The following is a 15,556-nucleotide window of genomic DNA, read 5'->3' on the forward strand; positions in this document are numbered from 1 at the left end:
ACTGGTGCTGTTAAAGTATCCGTGAGAAAAGACAAATGGACCTATCCAAGATGATACTAAATTTTTTGTACTTATGCGGAACGCAAATACAAATCAACGAGCGTTTATTTATAAAAGTGTAACCGCTGTAGTATGCGCTGTGCGCCTCAAACCAGTTCTGCGCATCTTTACACTTGACCTTACTTCGCAGTACATTGACAACTGTCCTGAAGTTTATTAATCTGTTATTTATTGAACCAGCAATGAACGCGACATTCTCAAATAGCTACTGTTTTACGTAAACATGATTTGTTACTTTAATTAGGACTTAATTATTGTATTCAGTTTACTTCTCAGGTAACAGTGGGTATTTTCAAATAGGGGTATTTAAATCTAGGTTTTATTTTGAAAATGCTTTTAAATATTTGAGAACTTGAAATAAATAATGATTTACTATGAACAAGTTGAAGCTTTATTTGTGTTCTGAGAACTAGGCACTCTGACAAACATCTGACCTGCTATTTTTTAGGTAATGGATTATTTTTATTAGCTATTACGCAGTTTAGGATGTGTGCGTATATTTTTTTGGCCTTGTGACGTACATTAGGCCAATTTAATTAAGTATCTACAGGGGATTCAATTAAAGGACAATAATATTTATTTCGAGCTCGAAGACTCATTGGCGACGTTCCGGCAGGCAAGGCAGGATTACATAGCCTCGAGCATCGCCGTCGAGTTGCGTCCTTGTCCGTCTTCTACCGGATACATTCTGGAGAGTGTGCACAGGAACTGCATGACCTGGTTCCTCCTTCCCCGTTCCATCACCGGACAACCAGGCGCGGGGAGCGGTTTCACCCTTACGTTGTCGACCTACCTTTCATTCGCACGAAGAGGTTTGCCTCTTCTTTCCTAATGCGAACTGCCAAGGAATGGAACATGCTCCCCTCATCTCTATTCCCGGGCGAATACAATCTGGGTGAATTCAAGTCAAGAGTGAATAGGCTATTACTGAACCAGTCAGCCACAACCTCTGCCTTGTCGTCACTTTCCATCAGGTGCGACTAAGGTCAATCACTGGCCAGTTTATAATATTTGAAATTGTGAAAGGATTAATAAACGAATAACACCAATCGTCAATAATATATAAACATCGTTATCAAGGTGCACTTTTCGTGGCAAATGGTACGGTTGGCAAAAAAAAACAACTACATTTAAATATTCACTTTGTTCTTAACTACAAAATAAATACTTACCTTCTTAGGATTACAATTCTAAGGTACAAAGCTTTTTCCGACCAACTGGGTATATATTTTTAAAATAATATACGTCAAATCAAATGTCACAAAAATACATTACCTACGCGAAGATACGACTAATTGTTATAGTGCACGAAGTAAGACTAGCACGGAGGAGTGTAATAAAGTGCACGAATAATCCCAGTATCTTCATTCACAGTATGGATGGATTTGACAATGGAACGACTGACAGCCAAATCTGTTGAACAAATTTTAGTTATTTATTCCATTTGTAATTTGGATAATTATAAATATGTATATATTTCATAATTTGTTAAACTAGTATATATATATATATATATATATATATATATATATATATACACGGTGTTTCCGGTATCACTCAAAACCTCAGACACCCCAACTGATTTTTATTTTTTTAAACTCATCTAGAGTATTCATCTTTTAATCTGATCGTTACTTTTTTTTTAATTGAATTTTTAATTTTCTGTACAGCTCTACTTGACTTTTAGCTCTACACTCAATAAAATAATTGCTAACTACCATCATAAACCATAAGACTATTTATTTGTGTACGTTACTGCAACGACATAAGGTTTACCAATAGACAGCTAAGATGTCACTGTAAAACACTTTAAATCCTTGTCACAGTAAACTTCAAATTGGACAGGTAATCGCAGTAAGCAAATAAACTCAATATTCAAAATGACAAGGTTGTAATTAGGTACGAGTTCAATTTGTTATGACTTATGATAAACATTAAGATTAAACTGACAAACAACGTCAAACTAGTAGCGGAAAAAATAATCGTCCAAGTAACCAGCCAGTATTAATACCCCTAAATACTGAAAAAAGGTAAACAACCTCTAGCAATGCGATATACACAATGTTGTATTACGAGTACAATAGAATGGGCACGTAAAAAATAACTAATAATACTAATTTAAATAAAAATATTACCCCCATCAAGATATAGCTCAATCGATTCTACTCTCGATTCTAAACAAACTGTTTTCAGGTTTTTAGTGTTAAGTGAAACACGGTGTATATGGCCTTAGCGTCTATTTCAGACGATTTATGGTGCATTGTCCGAAAGACATCGCTTTTGACTAGTATATAATGTTTTAAATACTTGTGTATTTGTTTTTTTTTTTCAACCATACTCTGCCACCAATACAGCACGCTGATAACGATCTTTAAATTAATATATTATGATCGAATTGGCTAGTATCAAAATCAACTTTGACATTTATTAAAGAAAAAGTGACTAAGGTAATGGCGCCTATTAACGTGGTACTTAAGGCAGATTTCAAAAGATACCAAAAAATTAAGGGTATCAAAGCTCATTAACGACCACAAATATTTTTTTTATGGAAGAGTATTTATTGAACTATTAGTTTTGAAGAGTTTTAGGATCATTTTAGTTTATTATATGTCATAAAATGATTATTGAAGCCAACATACCTAAATTTTCTATTACCGTGGTAATGAACAGGTTGCAGTTCTATTAACGCGAATTGAGATTTCATTACCGAGGGTATGAATGACAGTGTTTTTCTGCCATCGGTAAATAGAAACCCATCTCAAAATTCGGAGCTTAATACCGATGGTTGAATATACAAATTATGACAAATACATATACCTATACTATCCTCCTTTATGAATAACCACAGAAGACTCAGTTTCACCTAAGAAATCTGTACTTACGGTACACTAAATGTCATATTTTGATACAAGACTAATATGTCGCTCGGTAATAGATACTTCTATAGGAACCCATTACCGACCCAAACAAATATTGCATGGATCGGTAATAGATTCTTATATATTCTATTACCGAGGGTTATCTGATCGTACCATCGGTAATAGGCATAAATTGGAGTATTATAAAATCTAATTCCGACCCATAAAAACAAAGTCATACAGATGTATTTTCATTACAAATCAAAATAAAATATTGCAACCTTATATTAAAACCAAGTTTACATAACTGGTAAGTAAGCATCAGACTTTATGTCAATGTTTAAAAAAATTGACAAATTAACGGTTTTCATAGAAACTACGAAATCAGTCATGAAGTTTTTGCTAAAAATTAAGGTTTTGTTGAATAATTTTCATACCGCGTAAATAGTTCTTTGATAGCGTGAATAGATCAAGATTGAAACAACTGTAAGACATTATATAACTGATCACATATACTTAAAATAAAGCAAAAAGAACTAATATCACTACTTTAACTATTACCGTGGTATACCACAGTAATAGAATCTACTCACGAAATGGCGCCTTTCACCGCTGTCTTTTAATTTCCACTTTAAACACATTTCCAGGCTAAACAATACGTAAAAAGTACTCAGAAGTCATGTAGAAAACTATAAACAATAATTTGAAATGCATAACTTTCACCTGTTTGCCATAATTATTACGTAAACTACTAAATGAGATTGGAGTTCACTTAGGTTTAGCGTCACACGTCAGTATGACACAACCTCTTCTCGCGGCCCCGTGGCAAAAACTGTCAAATAGCGAGCGTCTTCTTTCATTCACACTCTCTATCGCCTATATGTGCGTTAGTCAACTAAACAGGCTTCCTTTGTGTGAGTAACTTTTTTTAAGAAATTGGTCGGTTTGCCTGTAAAATGCGTATTTGCAAATGCGGCGGTAATGGACGTCGATTTCGATACCCGCGTTGATAGCCGCCGTTACCTTAAGTCCTGCGAAGGCCGGATTCGAACCGAACGCGGTGTCCTTTGTCAATCCGGGCTAACACCTCGAAACCCTCGGCCATTCCAGCGGTTTCTCTCGAAATATATTGTAGGTACTGTACTTTAGTACCATAAGTATGTTATCAAGTTATCATATAATGGAATATCAACTCCATTCGTATCGTATTTCAGTCTGTCAAAACCAGTTCAAAATCCTTCCTATATTTTTAGATCTTTAGATCCGATATCGTTTGTCGGAAGGATTTCAATAGTAAAAATCAAAGATGGCGGCTAAAATGTATGGAATATCGATCCTACATCCGATATCGGATCGGATAATGTGAAAACGCACTTACTGTGCGATAGTAACTAGTATAGTAATATTTCTTAAAGCTGTAAATGACCGTAGATCCAATTAAACTTCGCTATCAAGATTTAAATTCCTCTCCTGTGAAACTCGTACCGTCAATGTATTTAAGACGCTACGGGAGCGAAAATGCTTAAATGGAAAGGAGTCCCCCTTTCAATTTGGGAATTTTAGTTAAATATACTAAAAAAATGTCCATTAAGAACAACTCAGTTAAAAATATTGCGAAAAAATCTTTAAAATCGAGGTTCCGCTCTCGACTGTTTCCTCCTTCAAAACTTATTTAAACGGAACGAAATTTGAGAATCTGAATAACAATCAAATAATCTGTGTCGGACCGTTTAGATTTTTTGGCTAATTGTTATCGATCTTGAGTACCTTTATTTGAGCCATATTGAAAAAGGCCGTGTTTAGAAATTTTTGATTGGCTCTAACGTCTTTTAAAATGAAAATAGCAAAAAAATCAAAACGGTCCAAGACAGATAAAAATAATAATAATCTGTGTTGAAAAAATCATTGCTCTATCTTCAAAAACCAGGGAGGTAAATGTACCTGTATCGTATCCTCTTAATAATAGAGATTAAAAAAATACTACTAGGGAATGAGGTCGTGTACATATTTTTGGCAATTTGTTCGCATGGGTCACTATCAAATTTACCTTATCGCTAAAAGACTATATAGCTGACATGTCTGGATTGTGTTATGTCTTTGTGGCTACGTAGACATGAATGCTAAATGCGTCTTTAGCAAAACGTCTGGATCTTAAAACGTAACAATTTAAAATGATCTAACTGCAAAACATCTTCATCTTCGAATGTCTGTATTACAAAACAGACATGAACGCTAAACAGTCGAGGAGCAAAAAGTCTGGATTGTTTAATGTTTTTATTGCTAAAAAGTATAAACGCCAAACGACCCGTTAGCAAAACGTCTGGTTTTAAAATGCTTAAGTGCCTTGAGAATTCAAACCTTCTCGCACTGTTAATAAGAACTGTTACATATTTATTATAAACCATGACGTCCATGACACATTATATTTCCGGACGTTTTGCTACTGTATCGTTCTGTGTTGACGTCAATTAACTAACTTCACTTTTGACTTTTTAGATATGCTAATCATACGGACTATGTATATTTCCAGACGTTTGGCTACTCATTCATTCTAAGTCTTAGCCATCCAGTTAAATTAACTTTTTGCTGATTGAGTATTCTACTTTCAAGTCATCCCAGCTGAATTGACTTTATGCTGACTGTATATTTACATTTTCTGACATCTAGCCGAAATAGTCGTTTAGCGATAAGATAAACTTGATAGTGACCCGTTCGCATTCATATTTATTACCATTCATTTTCCTTAAAGTATCAACATCCTAACAATTAAATGATTCTCCTTATGCGCGGGATCTTTTTACTAAACTTTTTACATTTCTGCATATTTATGAAATAGTTGTCATTATTCATTATTCAATTATTCATGTTCAGCGATATTAACGAGGCAACATTTTTCCGATTAACTTTTAATTTTAGGCTTCCTAATTTAGGCTTCCCGGTGGATTGTAAGAATGTACGAGACAATGATTGTAACAAAAACACTGGCCACTGTATTTTGTAGTAATTGGCATCCTTATTTGACAAAGCAAGTTTGAAAAAGTATAATCTGCAATCAGTCTTTGTATGTATAACAATTCGTTGGAGAGCTTTAAGATAAGACATCAACGAATCACCAAAATCAGTAGCTCTACAATGTGTGTTCCAAGGACATCGAATGAAACTGATCTTGTACGTAAATTACCTACCACTGCTGTCAAAAAAAATAATTACACAAATCAATCTAGCCCCAAACTAAACAGAGCCCAAAGTACGTACTACGGGTGCTAACTGACGATATACATAATTATAATAAATAGATACTCACCACACACCTTTTTAAACATAGAAAACATTAATGATTCAGGGTCAAGAAAAAATATCTGTGTTCATGGGCTCTGTTTATTTTAGTTTTCATCATACAGATTTTTATTTCAAATACAAAGAAAAATCTCGTTTTCATGATGACGACTTGTTAGGAATAAGAGGAAGCATTCAATCAATCAACCAAAATATTTATTGTTGATCATGAGTTACAGAGATGTTATTATATTATATATATATATTTTTTAGTGACGTTATAAATCAGATTGTAAGAAATCTCTTACTGCTTGTCATTTTGACATGGTTGTAGAGTGGCCTAGGGTTCCAATTGGTTGACTGTACAAGGGCCATGTCCTGCCTCAGAGAGGCACATGTAGGTTATTCGGTTATGGCTTGCATTTCCCTTGGACAGTGTAAAAAAATGAAAAAATGAAAATGAAAATGAAATATTTATTTTTCAAGTAGGCATATTACAAATATTACAATGCGCCGATCCCAATATGTTTGGATGCATCTTGACTGATATAACGTAAGAATCAGTAGGAATTGGTCATCATTAACCGCCTTCCAAATCTCGAAGGAAGGGGTTCTCAATTCGTCTGTATTTTTTTTTTAATGTTTGTTCCTCGATATCTCCGTCGTTACTGGACCGATTTTGAATTTTTTTTTTGATTGAATGTATATGCATATAGATTGGTCCCATTTTTCTCAGAACCCAGTTCTGAATAGTTCTGATGATGGGATCCTGGAGAAATCGAGGGAACTCCTCAAATCTGAAAGGCATACTCGTACATATGGTGATTTTTGTGTTTTTAAAGGAACAGCATGCATTTACGTACGGAACAGTGACATTTGGTGCAGTGGAACTCCTGATGATGGTCAGAATGGAACTCCTCAAATCTGAACGGCACACTTATAGTGACTTTGGTATTTTTATAAGAACAGCATGCACTTACGTCCAGAACAGTGACATTTGGTGCAGTGGAACTACTGATGAAGAGTGAGCCGCTCCTGGTTAGAGTTACGTTCTGATAATCATTCTCATCTGTAAGTACTTCAGAATCATCCAGATTTCAAAATTGGTTCAGAAATGACGGAGATATCGAATAACAAACATTAAAAAATATACAGACGAATTGATAACATAATCCAACATTTGAAAGTATTTATCACCAGAACCCCAAAGGAAGGCGGTTTTTTTTCTTAAAAATTATTTAAGGTCAGTGTGGAGAAGACCGTCTACCCGGAAAGACCGTCTATTGACTATAACTTTTGTGTTTATATATCTACGCCTCTCACACCTCCGGAGGTATACCAGTTTTTCATGCTTAATCCATTGGTCTTCAATACCTATCTCTAGGACGAACACTAGTTAACATAAAACTTGATTCGTGTTTCGAACTCGAACATCGAGTTCAACATGGTTCCGCAAAAAATTAAAATAAAATAGAAGCAGTCGGAATATTTGTATATTGTGTATGTAACGTAGTCATTTAATAACCGTTCTTTCCGACTAGTACTATTAATCTACTGAAAACGCGCTCAATTTTTAGTTTTATGTTCTGAAATATGTAATTTAGAAATTGTGCCTACTCAGAAAGTCCGGCATAAAAGAGAAAGGCAAGACCGGCATATGATAAACAAGGAGTTGCCAACCTTTTTTAGGCTTTTTGGAAATAAGTCGAGTGTAAACAATATCAATATATAAGTACGTTTTTGGCTTATGATAGTTGTACCATTTTTGATTTTAACTTCGAAATACAGTTTTGATAATGATTCGTAAGTTACAAAAATCATTCGAAAGTATTAAGTAAAAAAAAATATATGTGACATAGTTGTGAAAAATGATAAGAGGTGAAGAGAAGTAAGCCTACACTGCATTATTCATCATCGTATTTAAGTTGGCAGAATTATCGTAAGTTCTACCCGTTTTTTAATATTTTTGTTTAAGTATAATTATGTAGATTGTGCAACATGCGACGACAAATATTTCCAAAGAGAGTAGGGTTTCGAGTTGGTCATTATTTTTATGATCAGCATTACCCAACAGGGACCGTATAAAACGGTTTTGACCGAGTATTTTACGGCTACCCGACCGTTAATTGACATTGCTGACTGTCACTTTGACATAAAAGTGGTCATAGGTGTGGTCAAATAGGTTTGTGGGGGTGCTGACTTCAAAATTAATGACCAATTAGAAATCTGACATTGCTGACTGTCACTTGACACAAAAGTCGTCATGGGTGTCGTTAAATAGGTTTTTGGGGGTGCTGACTTCAAAATTAATGACCAATTGGAAATCTGACATTGCTGACTGTCACTTTGACATGAAAGTTGTCATGGGAGTCATCAATAGATTTCCGGGGGTGCTGATTTCAAAATTTAACACCACTTTGGAATCTGACATTGCTGACTGTCACTTTGACATAAAAGTGGTCATGGGTGTGGTTAAATAGCTTCTCGGGGGTGCTGATTCCAAAATTAATAATCAATCTGGATGTTTTGATGATGGGAATAAAACACTATAAATATTTTATAATATATTTCTAAGAGAGCAAAATCAACAACTCTGTTTAAGACGCCATCTTGGCATAGAAGGAAGTTCGTACCACAGATACATTACTAGTGAGACACAAGTACCATAGATGAGTTATACTAGGAACCTAACATCCCTTTCCTTAAGTTTAAAATTACATTTTAATTAAGTAGACAGAGATACTATATCAGAACAAATTTCTAACCAGAATAATACAGCATTTCTATTAGTTATAGTTAAATGGAATAAGTTGACATCTAGTTACATATAATATTATTTACTTTATTACATTCTAATGTTTACATTTTAGTATCTCAGTAATTACACAAATTATACAATCAAATTTCCATAATATATCGTCTTGGAGGTACGACAGCACGACCTGATCTGGTCACACTATGATCTGTCGATGTTGCTGGAGTATCTGTCTCCTGTCTCGCCTGCACCACTACCTCTCTACTCTCCTTCTGTGGTGAGCAAGATCGCATGGGAGAAAAGTCACTATTTAAAATACTGTAGTTATGTATAAGATGTATTCTATTTCTAACATAAGTAGCTTGTTCTTTATGTGTCTTAATGACATAAGATCTATTGTTATCTAATCTCTTCAAAATGACCGCTTTCTCCCAGTCACTATTAGGTTTTTTCTTATAATAAACTTGATCCCCTGGATACAAAATTGACATAGACTTTGCATTCCTATTATAGTATTTTGACATTTCTAAATTGTTTTTGACTGCTGATTGCTTATAATCTTGAAAACGTACAGTTTTGGGTCTGAGTTTGTTCATATTTATCGGTATCTTACTTCTTAACTTTCTGGACATTAACAATTGGGCTGGAGATAACATGTGGTTTTTAGGTGTATTTCTGTGCTGTAACAAAGCTAAATACGGATCTGACCCATCTTCTTTACATTTCTTTAATATGTTTTTCAAAACTTTAACTGAACTTTCAACTTGCCCGTTCGAATTTGAATGATAAGGGGCTGTCACTATATGTTCTATGTCCCATTCATGTAAAAATGATTTAAATTCTGATGACTGAAAAGGAGGACCACCATCTGACACTAATGTCATTGGTATCCCATGTCTGGCAAATATCGATTTCAAATTTATAATGACATTCTGAGCTGTACTATTATTTTTTAATAAGGCTGTTTCTATGTACTTAGAGTAATAATCAGTTACTACAATATATGTATCATTATCAAAATGCATTAGATCAATGCCAACTCTCTGCCAAGGATATTTACTGATTTCATAGTTTTTTAAAGGCTCTTTTTGATTACATGGCTTGAACTTGGCACAGATGTCACATTGCTCCACTACATTTTTTATATCAGCAGACATATTAGACCAATATAATGAATCTCTGGCTAATCTCAAACATTTATTTATTCCTTGATGACCATCATGCAGTTTATTTAATATTTCTTTTTGCATGGACTTAGGAACAATTAAATTTGACCCTTTGAACAATAAATCTCCTATAACATGAATTTCAGCCTGCATGTTCCAATATGGTTTCACTAATGAATCGACTTGATCTTTACTACTGGGCCATCCTTCATAATAATATTTTCTTAACAATTGAAGGGTTTCGTCATCAAAGGTTGCCTGTTTTAATTTATTTTTATATTCTTGACTGATTGCTAAATTTGACTCTACCAAATTTACATGGTATGACATATCAGATTCATTTTCTGGAATAAAATGATCTTTCATAGCTGCTCTAGACAAAGTATCAGATATATACATTTCCTTGCCAGGTATATGGATTACATCCAAATCATACTTTTGTAAAGTTAACATCATACGCTGCAGTCTTGCCGGTACTTCATGCAAAGGTTTTTTGAACAGATAAACCAAAGGTTTATGATCAGTGTGTACTATGACTTTATGTCCATATACATATTGATTAAATTTACTACATCCAAACTGAATTGCAAATAATTCCTTTTCAATTTGTGCAAAATTCTGTTGTGACTTTGTTAACGTTTTTGAACTATATGCGATAGGTTTATTATTTTGCATTATTACTGCACCAATCGCTGACTTCGATGAATCTACTGACAAAATCAAAGGTAAATCGACATCATAATGTGCTAACACTGGTGTATTACAAATTATCTCTTTTAATTGACAATATTCTCTTTCATAGTTACTGTCCCATTGCCATGGAACATCTTTTTTCAGCAAAGTTCTCATTAGTTTAGTCTTTTCTGATAAATTTTCAATAAAAGAACCTACAAAGTTAACCATTCCTAGAAATCTTTGCAAGTCTTTCAGATTTTTAGGATTTGGCATTTCACGAATTGCTTCGACTCTTTCTTGACTGACTTTGACACCGTCTCGGTTAAAAATATATCCTAAGAATTCTACTTCCGACACTCCAAATTTGCATTTTGACTTGTTTAACTTTAAATTGACTTGTCTAGCCCTATCTAGCACTTTTTTAAGTCGTTGATCATGAATTTCAGGTGTCTCTCCATACACTAAAAAATCATCTACAAAAATGAGTACACCCTCTATGTCTCCAAATAGCTCATTAATGACTCTATAAAAAATCTCTGTTGAAGCATTTATGCCAAATGGTAATCTTAAATATTTGTATCTACCAAAAGGAGTCTGAAACGTGCAAAGTTCAGAACTCTCCTCATCGAGTTTCAAAGACCAAAAACCTGAAAATGCATCTAGGTGTGAAAAACAAGTAGCACCTTTCAATTGTGACCTAATCTCATCAATATTTTTTAATGGATAATGTTCTCTCATAATATTTTTATTTAAATTCCTCGGATCTAGACATATTCTAAGCTGACCTGATGACTTGACAGTGACTACGACTGAGTTGACCCATGCCGTTGGCTTTGTGACTTTTTCAATGACTTTCATGCTCTCCATGCGATCCAGCTCCTCACGAAGGTCCTTGAGTAACGCGAATGGCACCTTCCTTGGCGGATCGATGCATGGTACAGCATCGGGCTGGAGTTTCAGATGACAGACAGGAGGCAGACACCCCAGTCCCTGAAATACATCATTATAATTTGTAAGATCCGGGTTACAATGACTTTTTCTATTATTTGTTTATCTATTTGGTAAACTCTTTTGACAATTCCAATACGATCACATGTTTCTAGTCCTAAAATTGTTTTACCACTGACTGTGGTCACGACAAAAGTAATTTTTTCAATCCTGTTTAAAAAATGACATTCAAGTTCAGCTTCACCAATAATTGGAAGCTCAGTTTTATAGGCATTGACTGACAGACCTGTTTTGACTATATTTTTAAGTCCTAAAGTTTTATAAGTATCTAAAGACATTAAGTTAATTTCTGCTCCAGTATCTAGAAGGCAATTTATATCTCTACCATTGACATTGACTTTTAAGTACCAAGATTTCTTTTTATTATTAGTTTTCTCAATTTGCCCTACAAAGAACCTCTCAGAGCAGTAAGCATTATCATCATTGAGGTTGTCACTCTCAATTTGTCTTACAAAGAACCTCTCAGAGCAGTAAGCATTATCATCATTGAGGTTGTCACTCTCAATTTGCCCTACAAAGTACCTCTCAGAGCAGTAAGCATTATCATCATCGAGGTTGTCACACTCTAATTGTCTAATATTTTTGTTTTTGAAGCAGAATCTAGCATAATGACCAAAAGAATTACATGACCTGCATTGTATGTTGGCTGCTGGACACTTGAAGCGATGCACCTGGCCACATCGTGTGCATGTAGATTGTTGACTTCGCTGCCATGATCTTGACTGAGCTGACTGAGTGTAGTTTGGACGACTTGATGACTGCTGTCCCGACATTGCTTGACTTCCTGACATTGACTGACTTCCTGACGTTGACTGACTTCTTGTCGTTGACTGACTTCTTGACATTGACTGACTTCCTGACGTTGGATATCTTGACTTTGACTGACTGTTTGACCTATAATGACTTTGTTGACTTCTGTTATTGCTTCTGCTTCTCAGCTGCATAACATTTTGCGTGCCTGTGCTTTCTTGCACTATTCTATCTGAATCTTGTTGAGCCGCAATGACAGCTTTTGCAAGCTCTCGCATCCTGGAATATGACAGATTTGGCTCTTGTAATAGTCTTTGACGAACATGTGACAATTCCGAACTCATGTTTGCAATAAAAATATCTCTTATAAGCGATTCCCTCAGGTCTTTAAATTCACAATCCTTGCTTTTGTTCTCTAAATCTGTTAGGAAATCATCGATGTTCTCAGATTTCATCTGTTTCCTTGTGAAAAACATGTACCTTGTCATGGTAAGATTTTTCTGTGGTTCAAAATGGTTGTCAAATTTGGTTTTAATTTCAGATAAAGTACATTTATCATAGTCTAGGTTGAAAGAATTAAATATTTCCAAACCTTTCGTGCCCATGGAGTGTAGCATGATTGCTATTTTTCTTTTGTCGTCCGCCTTGTCAAGTCCCGTTGCCAATAAATATATGTCTAACCGCTGCCACCACCTTTTCCATTCTTCAGCATTATTATTTGTGGTGTCCGACGAGATCATGAGCTTTGGTAAAGACGCACCAAGCCCTTGCGACTTGATTCCAAGTTCTTCATTGTTGTCCGCCATTACTGACGCTTGCGGTTTTCGTTTTTCACGGGAGACTTTTTGTTTGTCCAGGTCGTTTTTTCTGGTTTCTTCATCGTCACTCATTGTTAAACTTCTGCCATCACTTCTGACACCATGTTTGATGATGGGAATAAAACACTATAAATATTTTATAATATATTTCTAAGAGAGCAAAATCAACAACTCTGTTTAAGACGCCATCTTGGCATAGAAGAAGTTCGTACCACAGATACATTACTAGTGAGACACAAGTACCATAGATGAGTTATACTAGGAACCTAACAGACGGTCTTTCTGTAGTTTTATCCACTCAAACTTTAATTCAAATAAACTATGCCGGTCTTGCCCGCACTGACCTTATTATATTAAATAACCTAACCACAAAATTAAAATTTTGAAAAAAACCCCGACATAGTGGTCCGATTTCCATGAAATATGGCTAAGAACACTCCCTACTAATTCAGCTTTCAAACAAAATAAACTAAATCGGTTAATCCGTTCGGGAGCTACAATGCCACAGACAGACACACACAGACAGACAGACACGTCACACTTATAACACCCCGCGGGCCCGTCGTTTTATGTCGGGGGCTAAAAATAAGGTCACTATGAGACCCCTCGTGTCATAAACCTATGTATAAGATACATATACATGATGTGTAACACATAAGCAAACGTCTTTTCATGAGTCACTTGTGTGCTTATCGAATATTACACCATGTTTATTTTAGCGTTACGATATGTGTGGCGATCAGCCGGCGTATCATGCTTCCAATTTTATCACTTATCTACGTGGATAAAGTATCCGTCACGCTTTGGCAAGTATGTCAGTGTGAGAGTGACAGATGTCTTATCCACGTGGATAAATGATAAAATTGAAAGAATAATATTATGCCGGCAGGTTGGAGGATGAGAACAACAGGTACAATCTTGCCTGGCCTTGAAAAATCAATTCATATGGGGTAACTTATATGGTTAGCAAATTTCATAGAAATATTTTACTGCATCAAACGTGTTTGACCTCGATGACACATTTTACTTATATGAAGTATAATATATGTTTTGGGCGTGGTTTCCACAGAAATAAGTAGACAGATTAGTAGGTTTGTTTCACTGAAAGATAATCCGAATAAATTCAGTTTGTTTATAATATCAGTTACTAGCTTTTGTCATGACTCCCCCCTGCCCCCCCCCCTGGATCCGCGCATGACTGGAGCTGCCAAAAGCTCTCACAAATATTGAAACACGCCTCATTGTCAAGACTAGACTTACTACTACTTAGAAGCTTCTAGTTGGCAAAATCGAATGAATCATACAAATCAGGAAGATAAAACAGTAACATCTAACAATATTAATTGTTTATTCTGAGGCATCAATCAACTTAAACGCGTATTACGGTGTCATGTCAGGTCGTGCTCTAATGGAAACTATTAGTTATGGCGTGAAGGGTCTGGTTAAAATTAGTTTTGACGTAATGGTTAAAAAATAAGTAAACATCTTGAGATGCTCTTAACAACAAGTATGATTCGATTTTACAAAAACAACTATAGTAAGTAGTAGTAAAAGTAAAACACTTTATTGTACAAAAAACACATAAGACACGAAAAAATAAAACACACACATCATTTGTTAAAAGGCAAACTTATCCCATTTAGGGATATACTATAAACGTACACCTAATGAAGTATCAAAGATTTATCTATAGGATTTAAATTTTATTTAGAGGTAGATTTGAAAATGTTAACAGAAATAAATACTTATGTATTATCAGTTATGTTTAAGGAATATGACAACTTCAGAAGATAGGATTTCCTACAAAAAAAGCAATCCCATTAAGACTTAAACATTGGAATGAAAAATGAAATAAAACTACATCCGTCATCTGCCCCGCAGCTTCACATAAAAAGAAGCGTATCAATAAGGTTCTACGTCAAAACGTCGCTTACAAGCGAAAAAAACGGCCATTTTAGTGATGCTAATATTATGCCATGCTTTGTGGCTTATGATACCGATCACTGATACCGCGCTAGATCGCAGTTCCCAACGCTTGCACGCCTTGATCTATATATGCTCAGGCGCACTAGTATTAGTAATACGGTGATTCAAATTTGCCAGGAGCCGTAGCCGAATTGCATTTCTGCGACGCGAAACGAAAACGAAACGCCGCGAAATGTAGTCTAGCTCTCTCGCGCCAATACGCAA

The sequence above is a fragment of the Leguminivora glycinivorella genome, chromosome 5 (genome assembly GCF_023078275.1).
Source record: "Leguminivora glycinivorella isolate SPB_JAAS2020 chromosome 5, LegGlyc_1.1, whole genome shotgun sequence".
Taxonomy (NCBI): domain Eukaryota; kingdom Metazoa; phylum Arthropoda; class Insecta; order Lepidoptera; family Tortricidae; genus Leguminivora; species Leguminivora glycinivorella.